Source organism: Triturus cristatus, chromosome 4_2 (assembly GCF_964204655.1).
Source record: "Triturus cristatus chromosome 4_2, aTriCri1.1, whole genome shotgun sequence".
Lineage (NCBI taxonomy): Eukaryota > Metazoa > Chordata > Amphibia > Caudata > Salamandridae > Triturus > Triturus cristatus.
This window is the reverse complement of record NC_140586.1, coordinates 670,219,656-670,234,609: the sequence shown is the minus strand read 5'-3', so window position 1 is coordinate 670,234,609 and position 14,954 is coordinate 670,219,656.

The window sequence follows — 14,954 nt, the reverse complement described above, 5'->3', positions numbered from 1 at the left end:
CCCTTCCCCCTTCACCCATTCAAAATGCAGGCAGCAGCTTTTCTGTGCCACTGTAGCTCCAGCGCCGTGTCAAAGGCAGGTACGTATGCGCCTACAACATGCAGAGTGCACGACCCTCTAGTCTTTGCATGACCCACGTCACACAACAGGCTCATGCTGCAGCCACTCTCCAAGCAATGTCATCGTGACAATCATCCTCCTACTATCAGGCAACGCCTAAGCACACACACGACACCTTCGCATGCTGAGTGTGCTACTCCAACTGCCTACACAGCGCTGCCCAGCCTACAAGACCCTGTCAGAACAACCAGGTAATGTGCCTCCTACTCCACACTCGCTCCATCCACCAGCACGCCATTGGACTCTGTTACCTCCTCAACACGACAGCCCCACACATCACCTTCATGACAGTAACCTGGACAAAAGCATCCTCAGCACATGACGTCTTCATTGCCATCTCACACGGATACAAGACCACCCGCAGGGACGGCAACACCAGTCCCGGGGGATGAATTGCTATTAATTCACAAGTGCACCCTCAGAGTCACAAATCCGGGTTTGCAGCAACTCCATGGCAACCCTCAGTGTAACACTCCTCTACAGATCTGCAGGACTACATCCACTATTCCGCTAAGCCATCAACACGTACATCTGCACGCATGCCCTAACCTCCACGGGCTACATGTGGCTGTGTGCCAGTAACTTCTTGCTGGAGGGGAACAACACCACCATCCATCATTGGTCCATCAACATTTGACTCCACGTCTCCGACAAGCAACACACTGCCCCACATCCGGCTACTGATCCCCCAAAGATGCTTGATGTAAGTCACCACAGACAAGCTGTGTGGGACACTCAAAACAACACCCCTGCCACACCCTGCAACCTCACGCACTGGATCAGCAACTGATCCAACAATCTTGCCACATTGACAGACTTTCCTGTGAAGCACAAAACAGTTCAAGCACCTGGGACAAGGCAGACCTACAGGACTCCTACAGACTTAGCCGGACTCTTGTGCAAACCTTGCAACACAAAGAGCCATCATCTGCCTTACAGCCCTGGAAAACACCACACACAGCCATCACCATATCATCAGCAAGGACAAGTGGAGATCCTTCAGATAGTGCAGAGACACCCAAACACACGACATCAAGGAGCTCATCAGCATTGTGAGTGAACTGACAGCAGATCTCCATCCAAGACACCCCAGCCTTGCAAGACAGATCACATCCCTTGCAACTTTGTACCACTGCAAGCTCATGGGCATACACGACAGCCTTGGCACACAGACGGAGACAGCACTATTATCCGCAGGACAAACCCCCATCAGGTTATGGACTCCAATCAGCAGCAATGACACAACCTGGCTCATTGCAACATACACTCTGGCTCTCCATCAGGCCCCTTCCCACACAACATCTAAACCACATCATTCCACATCCTTGAAGCCCACGTCCAGCGCGTCCTGAATGTCTCCTTTGAGTTTGCCACATTCCATGGGTGCAGGAGGCATGCAGAGACCCAGGCCCTTCTTAGACAACGGACGGCAGTACTGCAGGATCTTCTGGTACATCACCCTGCTTCCCTACCCAGGAAATGTCATCAGGAAGACACTCAACAAGGAAATGACAATTTTCCTCCATGCAACCTTCTCCAGGCAACCGGCACCAGACCATCTTCCACAGTAATCACACCACTGCAACCGTCAGCATTGCCACCACCAACAACAACTTTGCCATGCTCAACAATGGTGAGGCCACGACACTTGACCTCTCAATGGCATTCTACACCATGTGCTACCACACTGTCAGCTGACACATCTCCAACACTGGTATCCAGTGGAGGGCCCAGAGTTAAATCAGAAAGTCGCTCACCAGCAAGGTCCAGGGAGTCTGCTTCCACCCTGCCACATGTAGTACACTGGGGTCATCTGGCCCATGCCACAGGGCTCTTCTCTCAGCGTGACGATCTTCAATGTCTCCATGACCCCCCTCTCCACCATCACATGTGCACCCGACCTCATCATCATCTCGTATGCCATTGACACCCAGATGCTCCTCCAACTCACCAAAGACCCAGCCATTGCCAGATCCAAACTTCAAGAAGGCATGAGATCCGTTGAGGAATGGCTGAACATCAGCCACCTGAGGCTGGACTTGGACAGGACAGTAGTCATCATCTGAGGATTGTCCCCTTACAGCTGGCTCAACTCCTTGTGTCCCACTGGTCTGTGCACCGCACCAGCACCCAGTGGCCTCGCACGCAAGCTGGTGTTCATCATGGACCCATCGCTGACAATTACCATGCAACTCACCACGATCTGTACCTCATGCTGCAACACCCCCCACATGCTGCAAATGACCCACAGATGGATCCACTCCAAGGCAAGACAGACCGTCTCCCTGGTCCAGGACACCAGCCGGCTCAACTACAGCACCGGCCTCTACGGAGAACAACAGCAAAACTGCAGGAGAAGTTGTCCACATCCTGGGTGCATCCGCACACCTCATCTGCAACATCCCCCACCCCAGCCCCATCACCGTCCACCTGAGATAGGTACAATGGCTCACTGTGTGCTGCAGGATCACCTTCAGACTCCTCAAGCACACTCAGGAGGCAGTCCACAACCCCAGACCCAACACCGACCTTGGATGTCTGTCATCCAACACCCTGTTGGCCCAACTCCATGCTGCCCACCTTGTCCTGGCCACCATTCATCACATCCACATAAAAACTGCATGCAGGAGATAGTTCTCCCACCTCGCAAAACAGACCTGGGACTCCCTAACCGGACACATCAACATGACCCATGACCTCTACACCTTCATGATACTCTTCCAAATTGGTCTGTCTGAGCAGTATTGCAAGCCCCCCCTCAGCATATTGAGGCCATCACATGTGAGTATTGGGCTCCATGTCTGTATTTTGTGATACATTGTGACCCATCTGTGTCCTCGACCGGACTCAGATCCAAGTGTAGGGATGGCTGGAGTTTGTTCCACACTCAGGCATACTTCGACATATCCCCACACGTATGTTGTGTAATCATGCTAAATGACTGCAACATAAAATTTCATGTCTTAATTTTGTATTTATAGGTCTGGGGCGTGATTTGTGCACTGAAAAAGGTGCTATGCAGGGACCATAGAATCCAAAGTTCACAGGGGGAGATGGGATCCTTGCCATTTGAAGTCATCAGAGTCCAGACCACAGTGTTTGGCATCATTAGTCAGACTGTGACCAGCAAGTCCATTTGGCAGATGATGTCGGTCAATGAGGTGATGCTGTCGCACATGAAGGCCAGGTGCCAGGCCAGGTGACCTGGGAGACGTGGATGGGCTGCTGCCTCTCATGGTCTTTTCCGTGGACGAGCCACCTTCCTCGCGGGACCCTCAGATGCAGGCCTTGACGATGCTTGGGACGCTCCATCGGACGAATCCTCCTCCTCCTCCCTCCCTGTGGCTGGTGGTGGTCTTCGCCTGGTGGCACATGGAGGGTTGCCCATGTTGTCGGCGATCCGACGGAGTGAATGGCTTATGTTCCTTTGCACCGCCAGGAGCTCAGCCAGTCTTGCCTCCATCCGTCCTTGGTGTTCTTGTTGACTGGCGTGTTGCCCGGCCTGCTGGTTCTTGATCTCTGTGAGGGTCAGCACTACCTGGCTGAACTCCCTGGTGTCACGCCGGTATGCCTCCATGATGTTGTGGATGTGTGACATACCGGTCCCTTCAGCTGGCTGGTCAGGTTCTCGCCTCTGCCGTCCTCCACTCCCACCACCCCTTTCCACACGAGCCTGGCCTGCCGTTGTGGGCACATCGGGTCTACGGGACCCCTGAGGGATAGCAGTGTCGGTGTTGTCTGCCTCCTCCTGGGTGCCCGCCGCACCTTGTCCCTCCTGGTCAGACTGGCTCAGTTGTTCACTGCGGGCAGGGCTCCTCAGTGTCTCCTGGGATGTGGCAGGAATGGGGGTGGTGGTTGGCACAGATGGTCCTGAACCAGGTTCTGCAGGGGCTTGGACACCAGAGGGTCCAGGCCGGTCGGGGTCATCCGCGGAGTGTTGAGAGGCGTCGCTGCCGATGGGATCAGGTTCCTCCCGAGCCTGTGACTGTGATTCTTGTTGGGGGGATATTCATCACGTTGCCCTGTGTGTGAAAGACTGACAATGTTAATGCTGTTTCATGCAACATGCATGTTTCATACACATTCAAGTTGGTACTGTTCCTCCAGGTAGTTGAATGTGCCTAGCATTCTCCTCACTGTTCACTTGTGGATGGCTATGTTGCGGGGGACAGATTGATATGTTCTCCTGAGTCTTTGACATGTCGATTTGTGGCTTGGATGCTTCTTCGGCTATGTATTGGTGTTGTTGTGTTGCATGTCCATTGTGACAGTGGGTAAATCCATTGCCTGTCCTGGAGGTGTCTGCTTGTGTAAGGGGTGTGTGTGACATCACCTGTTGGTGGGTGTAGTGTGATTTGGCAGTGGGGCTCCCAGGTGATGTAGCTGTCCCCCCATGGAGCATGCTGCCATGTGAGTGAGTGTGAGTTCCTGTCCTAGATATCTGACCTTGTTGTCTTGGTGTTTGTGTTTGCACTGGTCACAGGAGGGCCTTGTGCTGCCTACACCCAGGCCGAGTGTGAGCTATCTTGTCAGTACTTTCCCAATCCCTGTGCATTGCGCATGGTGCATGGGTATGTAGCTGGGCCATATGGGATGAGGGCAATTGTGTCTGATTTGGAGTTCAACAATGTGTTTTGTGCCACCCACCCTCCCAGCATACCAGACATCCATTCTTGGGTTGGTGCCTCATGTAGCATGGGACGTAGCATGGCCTTGCTTTCTCGATGGGGCATACACATGTTATTGGCATTAGCGTAGTTTTTGAGTGTGGTTCTGGCCGGTGATGGCTTGGGGGTAGTTGGGTGCATTTGGTGTAGTTGGGGTGTGGATGGCATTACCCCCATGTGATGTAAGTTATTTGTGTACTCACCAGGCTCTGCAACTCCTTGGAGTCCATGTACTCCCACCGGGGGAAGCATGGCCATCACCTTCTCCTCCCAGGGATGGTAATGTACTGGTCTGCGGGGCGCACCACCTCCAGTGATGTTGCTCTGGGTGTAGTCCTCATTCATGTTGCGCTTGACCGCCCTCCGCAGATCGTACCACCTGGCTTGGCATTCATTCCTGGTCCTTCTGATGGGTGCAACAGCATTCACCCTATCGACGATCCTCTGCCACAGGCGTGATTTTTCAGCTTTGCTGGTCTGTCTGACCAATGTTCCAAACAGCTGTGGCTCGACTCTGATGACTTCATTGACAAGGATCTCCAGCTCTTCCCTTGTGAACTTTGGATTCTTGTCTGTGGGCATGGTGTGGGGTGGGGTGTGGATGGTTGTGGGTGTGTGGGTCTGAATTTGACGGTGTGGGTGTGAATGTGTAGAGGGGGTATGTGTGAAGGAGGTTGTGTGAAGGTGTATATGGTAAGGTGGATGGGTGCAGTTGTTGGTGTGTGCTCTGTAGCTGCAGTGAGTCTGTTGCAAAGGCTCATGGTTTTGGGTGTGTGGGCCCTTTTTATTGGTCCATTTGTGGGTGTGGCTCAGTTTGAATTTTTGGAGGGTGTGTCATAAGAGGTGGTTGTGAGTTTGCCCCTCTGTTTGCCTGTTTGGATGTGTCCAGGTGAGTCCTTTCCATTCTTTGTGCAGTGTAGACGTGTTTTGTGGTGTTGTGCGAGTCGAATAGACCCTCCTTGTGCTATTTTCCAGTGTCCGTGGTTCAGTACGGGACAGGGGTACGAGTCGTACAGTCACACGGCCCCATGCGTTTTGTATGTACGGGGCGTACGCCGCCATGGCTATGTTCTGTGCGTACACCGCCATCGCTGATGTACGGTGCGTACACCGCCATCGCTATGTACGGTGCGTACACCGACATCGCTTATGTATGGTGCGTACACCGACATTGCTATGCACGGTGCGTACACCACCATCGATTATGTACGGTGCGTACACCGCCATCGCTATGTACGGTGCGTACACCACCATCGCTATGTACGGTGCGTACACTGCTATAGCTTATGTACGGTGCGTACACCATATGTACGGTGCGTACACCGCCATCGCTTATGTAAGGTGCGTACACTGCCATCGCTATGTACGGTGCGTACACCGCCATCGCTATGTATGGTGCGTACACCGCCATTGCTTATGTACGGTGCGTACACCGACATTGCTACTGTACGGTGCGTACACCGACATTGCATTTGTACAAGTCATTCTCCATGTACGGGACAGACGTTTTCCGTACATATCGTAAATCGGTAAGCCGTTCCGGATCGTACTTGTACCCTCGGACTGTGTTTTTACGATTCATACGGAAAAGTGTCCGGGTCCGTCTCGTAACAGTTTTCCAGCTACGATTCGTACGGATCGGGCCGATCCGTATGTACTTTTTCCCATACGAATCGTACTTCATGGGTCGGACGTGACTTGTACGATTCGTACGGAAAAAAATACGGATACGAGTCGTACGGGTAAAAAAAATACAGGATCGGAATCAAAGTTATTTTAATTATTTTTGGGCAATATTTTATCTTTTATAATTTTAAGAAAATTCTCGAGTATTATTTTGTAATACCTGAGTATTCATTTTATAACTGATTTTTAAATTACTCCCCCACCCAAAACCCCTATTTCCCTGGCATCCCATCCCAGGGGATAGGTTACTTTAATAAAAAAATATTAAAAAATATATGTGAAGTAGTTGTATGCGAAGTAATTATCAGCGCTGTAAAAGCATATTCTTATCTTAAAAATGCTTTTGCAAAATAATGGAATTCGCAGTAAAAATATGCGTAGTAATGGAATTTGCGATGTAAAAACATTGCACTAAAAGCATGCGTACTAATGGCATGCTAATTAGCATCATATATTCGTGAAAATGTCTGTCCATTGGGGACAGCAAGCTTTCCAGCAATACAGGTCTTCCATCTGCTGAAACACAGATGTTATCCTCTCACACAACCTGCTCTGATCCAACCCTGCTGTTCTGCCTTTGATACTGTCTTCTGCAACTTCTTCAATTCTTTCCAAGTATCAGCTGTTGCTAACAAAAGGTTGCAATTGGTGTCATCTTCATATTCATTTACAAACTGTCCATTGAATATTTGGGAACCATTAGCACTATACAGTGCATATTGGTTGCCGACTGTTACCTAATCATCTCTACTCCTGTATGCCGAACACTCTACAACAGCAATTTTTGCAGGCGACTGCAATGCTTTCAACAGTCTCATGACCTGTTTGCCATTATGGCTGGGGGATCCTGATGATGTCATAAATCCTCTCTGTGGCCACAACTGTTTAAAGTCATGAACCAAACAAAAGCTATATTGTCATTACAAATAGTCACTCTCAGCTGTTCAGAAACACAGTAAGCTCTAGTAAGAGCAATAAGTTCAGCTACATGTGCAGAAGACACCCCTTGGAGTAAGGAGGCTTCCACTACCCTGTATACAAACTATGGGGCATATCAACAACAACCGGCGATAATTATCGCTCAGCGATCTTAGTGTGAGGATAATTATCGCCGGCTAGCGTGAATTTTTATCGCTGAGATAGCATGCTATTAGCAACGCTTATCTCAATAGCGATAAAAATCTACACACTAACAGGCTAACGTGAGATTATCGCTGGAAACCCAGCGATAATCTCACGTTACCTTGTTGATAGGGACAGGCAAACTTAGCCATGATATCCTCCTTCCATAGGATATCATGGCTAAGTCTGAAAATTAGCAGACGTAAAAAAGCAGCGTGAACCGCGGTTAGCGCTGCTTTTTTCTTATAATCAGGCACTCCTTTCACCAGGCATGACAGAGACTTTCTCTCGGCTCTAGGAAGGCAATCAAAAAGTCATTATCCCATGATATCGGATCCGACACATCCTTGTGTGTGAGCCTCTGAAAAGTGCTTGTGTAAAGTCAGGTATCCACTGTTGACAGAAGCCCACCATTCCCAAGAACACTCTGATGTCTCTTTAGGTGGTTTGTGGATTCACTTTCAAAATTGCTGAGATTCTTTCTCATGACACCTTCCACGCTCCCTTCTCAATGGGATGTCCAAGACATAGAACTTCTCTTTGGCAATACTGCAACTTACTTGGGAACATTTTATGTCCATTTTCAGCAAGGTGCTTCAAAAATGCAATGGTGTCCTGTTTACAAGCTTCCTGGGTATCTGATGCTACTAGCAGGTTGTCGATATACTGAACCAGGACAGAATTAGAGGGCATTACCAGGGACTCAAGATTGTTTTTAAGGATCTGATTAAAGATCAAAGGGACTCAGCACCATGCCAAAACACGGTACTGGAATCAGAAGGCGAAAAGGTACTGACTGTACTCATGCAGGGGTATAGAGGAAAAAGCATGGCACAGATCGATCACAGTAAACGACTCATATGGAGTCTGAAATAAAATCACAGCTGGATTAGGGACAACAGGGAACAACAATGTTTTTAACCTTTCTCAGGTCCTCAGGCACGATACAGTATTTACAGCTAGGTTTCTGCAGGCCACTGATAGGGGAGTTACATGCACTGCCCATTATCTGTTTTAAAATGTCTAGGTGTATCATTTACTTAATCACCAGGGTAACCCAAGCTATCATTTTAGGAGTCAAACTGTATTGAGGAGTTTTGCAATATTCAGCATTGAGTTTAACATTTATAGAGACAGTCTCAAGTCCCTTGAGACCTCTGTCCTTTCCTGAGAAGTCATAGACTTCAGACTTAACCATATCTCTGAGATTCAGTGGCAATTCATCAGTTATCATCAATTTGTACAGTCCAATACCTGGCCATTGACTCACTGTCCCGCTCTGAAAACAAATTCCATAAAGATCTCATGGGGCTACCTTATGGCACCCCTACTCTTCCATTGCTCTTGGACATGGGTACCCGGCCAATCAGTGATCAGGCTAGGCTCCGCCCTCTCCTCCTATGGGCGCGTATATGGATAACACCTGAACTGTCTAGTTATGCGGATGGCCTTAACGAGGTGTTGGGGTTATCAGGCTGGCCCAAGATCTTTTGGCTGAGGGAGGTTAAGCGTCTCCTCGTTTGCCTAGGTCTTGGCGAGGCCTGGTCTGATAGAACTGCTCCCCCTAAGTCCGAGTTAAAAAAGATTTACTGGAATTGGGTGGCGGGTAATAGAAGCAGTAATGCTAATTTGTGCAGGTCCACTCTGGATTTTCTTCTGGTTAAAGAAATTTACTTTTGCGAACCCTACTTGGATGTTATTTCTAATCGTAAAGATAGGGCCCTATACTTTCAATTTAGAATAGGCTTACTCCCTGTAGAGAGTTAACCTCAAGATGGAAAGTCCCATTTCAAACAACCTCCATTTGCCCATTTTGTGACAAGAGGTCTGAGTCTGTCCCCCATTTTTTGTTTGAATGTCCTGCTTATGCAGCCCCCCGGAGTAGGTGGTTAAAACCGCTTTGTAGAGAACTTGGTACCAGACATTGCTTAGAAGCCCTACGCATATTAAAAAGTGACTCAAGGCCCCTCTTTGCGTGCGGTTTAGCCAAGTTCTTAGGTTGGGCCTGGCGCATTAGGTCATCTAGGCTTTTGTATGTTGTTTAATTCGTTTTTTAAAAAAAAATGCTTGTTTTTAGTTAATTTATTGGTATCAGTAGTAGTATGAATTGTATGTATATTTTTCTATGTACTGACTCCTTTTTATCTTTTTAATTGTATAATGCTGTTGTGCTGCTTTTTAAGATATATTTATATCGAAATAAAGCCTTCTTGACTGACTCACCAATCTGAAATCAACATGTTAGTCATGGGTCTGAAACTCCACTCCTTTTGGTGTGCAATAAATGATGCAATTTAGCTTGCATAGCAAATCGTGTCCTAAAAGATTCATAGGGCCAAAATCACATGCCAGAAACTGATGGCTCTCTTCAAAGGACCTTATTTTAACAAGCTCTTCTTGGGTTATATGGTTTGTCACTTATTCATTTGCAACTCCTACAACCTGGATTCTTTTTTCCAAGATGGGTAGGTTTGTAGCTTCAGCTGTTCTATCAGGGAAATGGGTAGCACCAGTGTCAATGACAAATGACACGGGGTGGCCATTCACTACGCCTTCCACAAATAGACCACTTTTGTATACCTCTAAGACTGTACAAAGAACACAATCTTCCTCCACCCTCAGGCACCGTCATTGTAACCGTAGCCTCCAAGTAAGTCAAACAGGAAGCTGCTGAAACAGGTCTTAATTTTGGTTCTGGAAGGGATTCTGAAGGAATTTCGGGACCTGGTTAAAATTAAATCTGGGACAATTCACATTTAGCTGCGGCACCACCGCTTGAGGGATCTACATCACTGGAACTTATGGCATATTAGGACCTTGAACCTTGGACTCAACACATGTCTATACGGGGTAGTTTGAACCCTGGATTTTGAACCTAATTTTTCTCATTCCTCTGTTGAGGTGAAGACGACACTCCCACTTCCAGTGTCCTAATTTGTTACTGTATTGACATGGATTAAATGTCCTCAATGGTGCCACATCAATCACGGTGCTCAGGTCAATCAAGACACCACAACCTCTATCCTGTGGGTAACCATTTCCACTCTGCTATAGAGGAACACCATGTTGATACACATTGCCTTGCTTAACACCAACAATCCCTACATATGGTTCATACAGTAGTGACTGCCCCAAGATGCAAATTGAGTCTTCCACCACCTGGCCCTCTCCAGAAGTTGCCTGCATCAGATGCAACACCACCCCAAAAAATCTAGATTACTATTATGAACATGTTTAGGCAGGAGGGGCCCTATGGCCGCAACCACCCAACGGCACATTAGTACAAAAGCAAGCTAGCTATAATGTTATTGTTTGACCTCCTCCCTTTGTCTTTGTAGAAGAAGTGGGTTTTTAAATGTTTGTGGCAGCCATCAGCCCGAAATGAAAGTTACCCAGCAGGACCTACTTTGCCAGAGTGGCTGTTGTAGCACCTCATTACGATGTGCTGGAATTGATTAGAAAATCTTTGCAGCAGATTGCTGTTCATACTATCCACCTGACAACATGCGGATGCGTTGTCAAGCCACTGATTACATATGTATCTCTGCACACTGGATCTCTTTTGTGGGGAGGGTTAGGCAACAGCCATCTACAGGTCTTATGCTGGAAAAACATTTAAGGGTATTCTACGGCATGCAACAGTAGACATGTTCACCATGGAGAAATCCCATACAGCTGAAAACATCTTAGAAGACTTAAACAGCAAGGTGTTTGAATGTATGCGACCCAGAGGTCTCAGAGTTGGTTTAGTTGCTACAGATAATGGTAGTAATATAGTTAAGGCAATGGCAGCTTGTCACTATTTCTGGGTCCTGTGTTTGGTGCATTGCATCAACATCATTGTGCAGAACGTTAAAAAAAATAAGTCATAGTCAGCAACTTACTGATGATCTGCAGAATAATCTGCACTCATTTCAACCATTCTTTTAAAACCCAAAAGCAATTAAGGATCATTCAGCATGCTAATAGAGTACCAGTTAAAGCTCTCATAGAAGAGGTACCAACACGTTGGAACTCAACCTATTACATGCTCCAATGTCTGTTTGAACAGTACAAACTGATTAATGAATATGTCATGCAAAGAGGAGGGGATGTAACTAAAAGTATCACCATTAGGATGAACACATGGAAACTAGTCAAATGCCTGACAGAGATGCCACTTCCTTTTGAGGAGTTCACATGAGGGGTCAGAAAGAAGGACAGTACAATGGGCGAAGCTATCCCGTTGTTCTATCTGCTAAAGGAATAGTTCGAAAATGTGTCTGACAGTTTCACAGCTGTGGGGGATGAATACAAAGATGTGTATACCATGATTCAGAGCTTAATCCTGTGCTTGACTGAAAATACAAGGCTGCAAAGAGACTCTGTGTTAACCAGAGTACATCTGTGCTACAATACTGGATCTATGTTACAAAAAAGTCTGGCCACTTTCATTCCGTTTTCAGAAGAGGATGTTTCAGAATACAAGGAGTGGATTGTTGAGTGAGAGGAAGTCCTGGAAGAAGAATGACTGGAACATACAGTCCCACTCATGGAAAGAAGTTTTGGGGTGCCACCTTCAACTTCCAGAAAGGGCAGTCCTATTGTCTCACAGCAGCCAACACCAGCAACAAGAACACAGGCTGCACCAAAACCAACAGGAACACAAGAATTTTCCACAAACCCCACATTGGCTTGGTATCAAATGGCAAGGCTTAAGTCCAGTGCAGAGGCAAATGCAAAACAGCTTGAGCAAGTTGCAGCACCAATGACCATTGAAAGGATGTTCAATAAGTATCTGGATAACTCAAGAGAGGTCTATGTGGATCAAAACCCCTTGATATACTGGTATGTGAAGAAGCGCCAATGGCCACAACTCAGCATGCTGGTAATAAAGGATCTGGCCTGTCCGGTAGCCAGTGTGTCTGCTGAGTGTGTATTCAGTGCAGCTGGTGCAGTCGTTAAAGTGAGAAGGACCAGTCTCTTGCCTTAAAACATGGAGATATTGACCATGATTGAAATTAACCAAGATTTTATACCACCAAATTACACCGTTCCTGAATTACCACAGGAGGAGGATGAGGGTGATTGTCATATTCAGATTAGAGTGTGTTAGCTGACCAACTTCTGTGTAAACCACCTGAGTTTGAGGACGAACTCTACTTCCCTAACTGAGTAGGCCACCATAGAACGTTTATTGCCAAATTGCTTTGCAAAACAACATTTAAAAAAAATTATATAGCTAGGGGAACATTATATATATTTTTTAGTTGTTTGTGTGTGACTGACATATGCAGCCCCACCATTTTATGCACATGTATGGCTGGATTGGAGTTGGACCAGTGTGCAGTGAAGAAGCGCCCCCTCCATTTCCTTGAAGGATATTGGGGAAACAATGCCTTTCTCCATCCCATGCCTATCCTATTTTCATGCCCTAGCAGGACTGGCCAGAAAATTAGATTCACAAAGACCGCCCCAATGTCTGTAGCAGGCATCAAAGAGGATCAACAATTGTGTACCACTGTGCTTGGATTGGAACAGGTATATATTTCACCAATGAGTGATTGTGAGTGATGAATGATTCATGTGGTGGCAGACAGTGAGGGAGGGTGTCCAACTATAATTTGTGAACTTGATTGTGATAAGTTGCAAATGTTTGTAGCATGGTGGGTGAACATGTTTCCTGAAGGTGATTGGCCTTCCCCTTTCACACTCAGCAAGATGTGCTTACTGGGTCCACTCTGTATTTTTTCTTCTGGTAACCGGTTCACAAATGAATCTCCAAAGACCTTTCTACACTATTTAATAACAGGCACAAATCTACACAAAAAACAACTTAGTGTTTCTCTTCTTGTTCATCTAGAGCAGTGCACTATAGGTTGATCTCTTTTCATTTGGGTTGGGAGTCGGAAAGGAGTTGGACAAATTCGTCATTACTCAAAGTCAGGAGGATAATGGAAGGACTCAGGGTGGGACTGCGTCTATAACAGCCAGAAGAAGGATGTTATGAACTTCAAGGAAGCCAATATGATAATATTTCTAACAGGCCAACTCAGCTCTGTGGACTGCTGAGAGATGAGTTAATTTGGGAAATGCAATACTGCAGGGTGTGTGTCCTGACTCAAATATGAAACACCTCCATTATGTGGTTAGGTTAGGTGAAGGGTTGTTGTTGTAAGTAACTAGAGACAGACATGTGATGTCAACACATTATGCATGCACTTGGCTAAATGTTATGATGACAGTTGTGACATTGATCAGCCCGGAATATGCAGCCACTTGTCTGTGATTAGTTGCTATTTGCTCTAACTTCTCAGTTAATCAATCACACATGAGTCATAAAATGATTGATTGCAGCAGGCTATGCTCTTGCTCTGCCTCTCTGAGACTTCTTGGTATACTTAGCTTCTGTTCTGTCCTTTTCCTTGACTGCAATATCCTTTCTGTTTTGCAATCTGCAGGCCTTCTCTTCTCCTGCACAAAAAGGGGAAAGCTCATTAACACTTACCTTATTGGACTGGTTCAGCCAGCCACCAAAGATTGACGGACAATCCGAGTAGTATGCAGATGCACCACCCAATTTGGCAATATAGTATAGTTTTTATTTTAAGAATCATTTTTTAGAACTGTGTCAGTTTACCTCACTCCTCCATAATTTGTATACTATTTTTCAAGCCTAGATGGAAGAACATTTAGAAATATACATAATTTAAGTCTCTGAGGCTGAAGAACTGTTTCTTTTGCAATGCATTTAACTGAGCTGTGTCATACTCATTCCTCCATTTCCTTCCACAACAGATTGATGATGTGCTGCTCATCGCCCCAATCAATATTGTGTCATTCTGTAGTGTTTGTCTTTGTCACACCTTTCACCAGATCCCCTTTTCCATCCATTCATCAAACCCCTAACCCTCTTCCTCTGGGTTATGTGATTTATTGAGGCTTGACTTAACTTACACCATAAATAGATCGGGTCGGAAAGTGGCACCAACTTATGTGGGATCTTCTATTACCTGAGCAATAGCCTACATGGCCCCATTTAATTTTACCCACCCATGTATAAAAGTGATCCCTATTTTAGATGTAAAAAAACATAATTCATTAACATTATGATCAGGCCTTCTGTTGCATAAACGCTTAACCTTGTCGACTCCTGAGTCTACCTCAACTCCTCCTGACCTTACGATTTTGTAAGGTTAGTACTTTAGTTTAAAAAACTAGCTCCCCATTGGTCAGAAGAAGTTACCATTGCAATTTATTGTTATAGGAGGTCTTCTTTGTTGTATAATGGTGGTAGTCTGGTCTCAGTCTTTCTAAAATTATGTTGATGATATAATAATATAAAAAAACACTATGTGTTTTTTTTCAATCTAGTTGCCT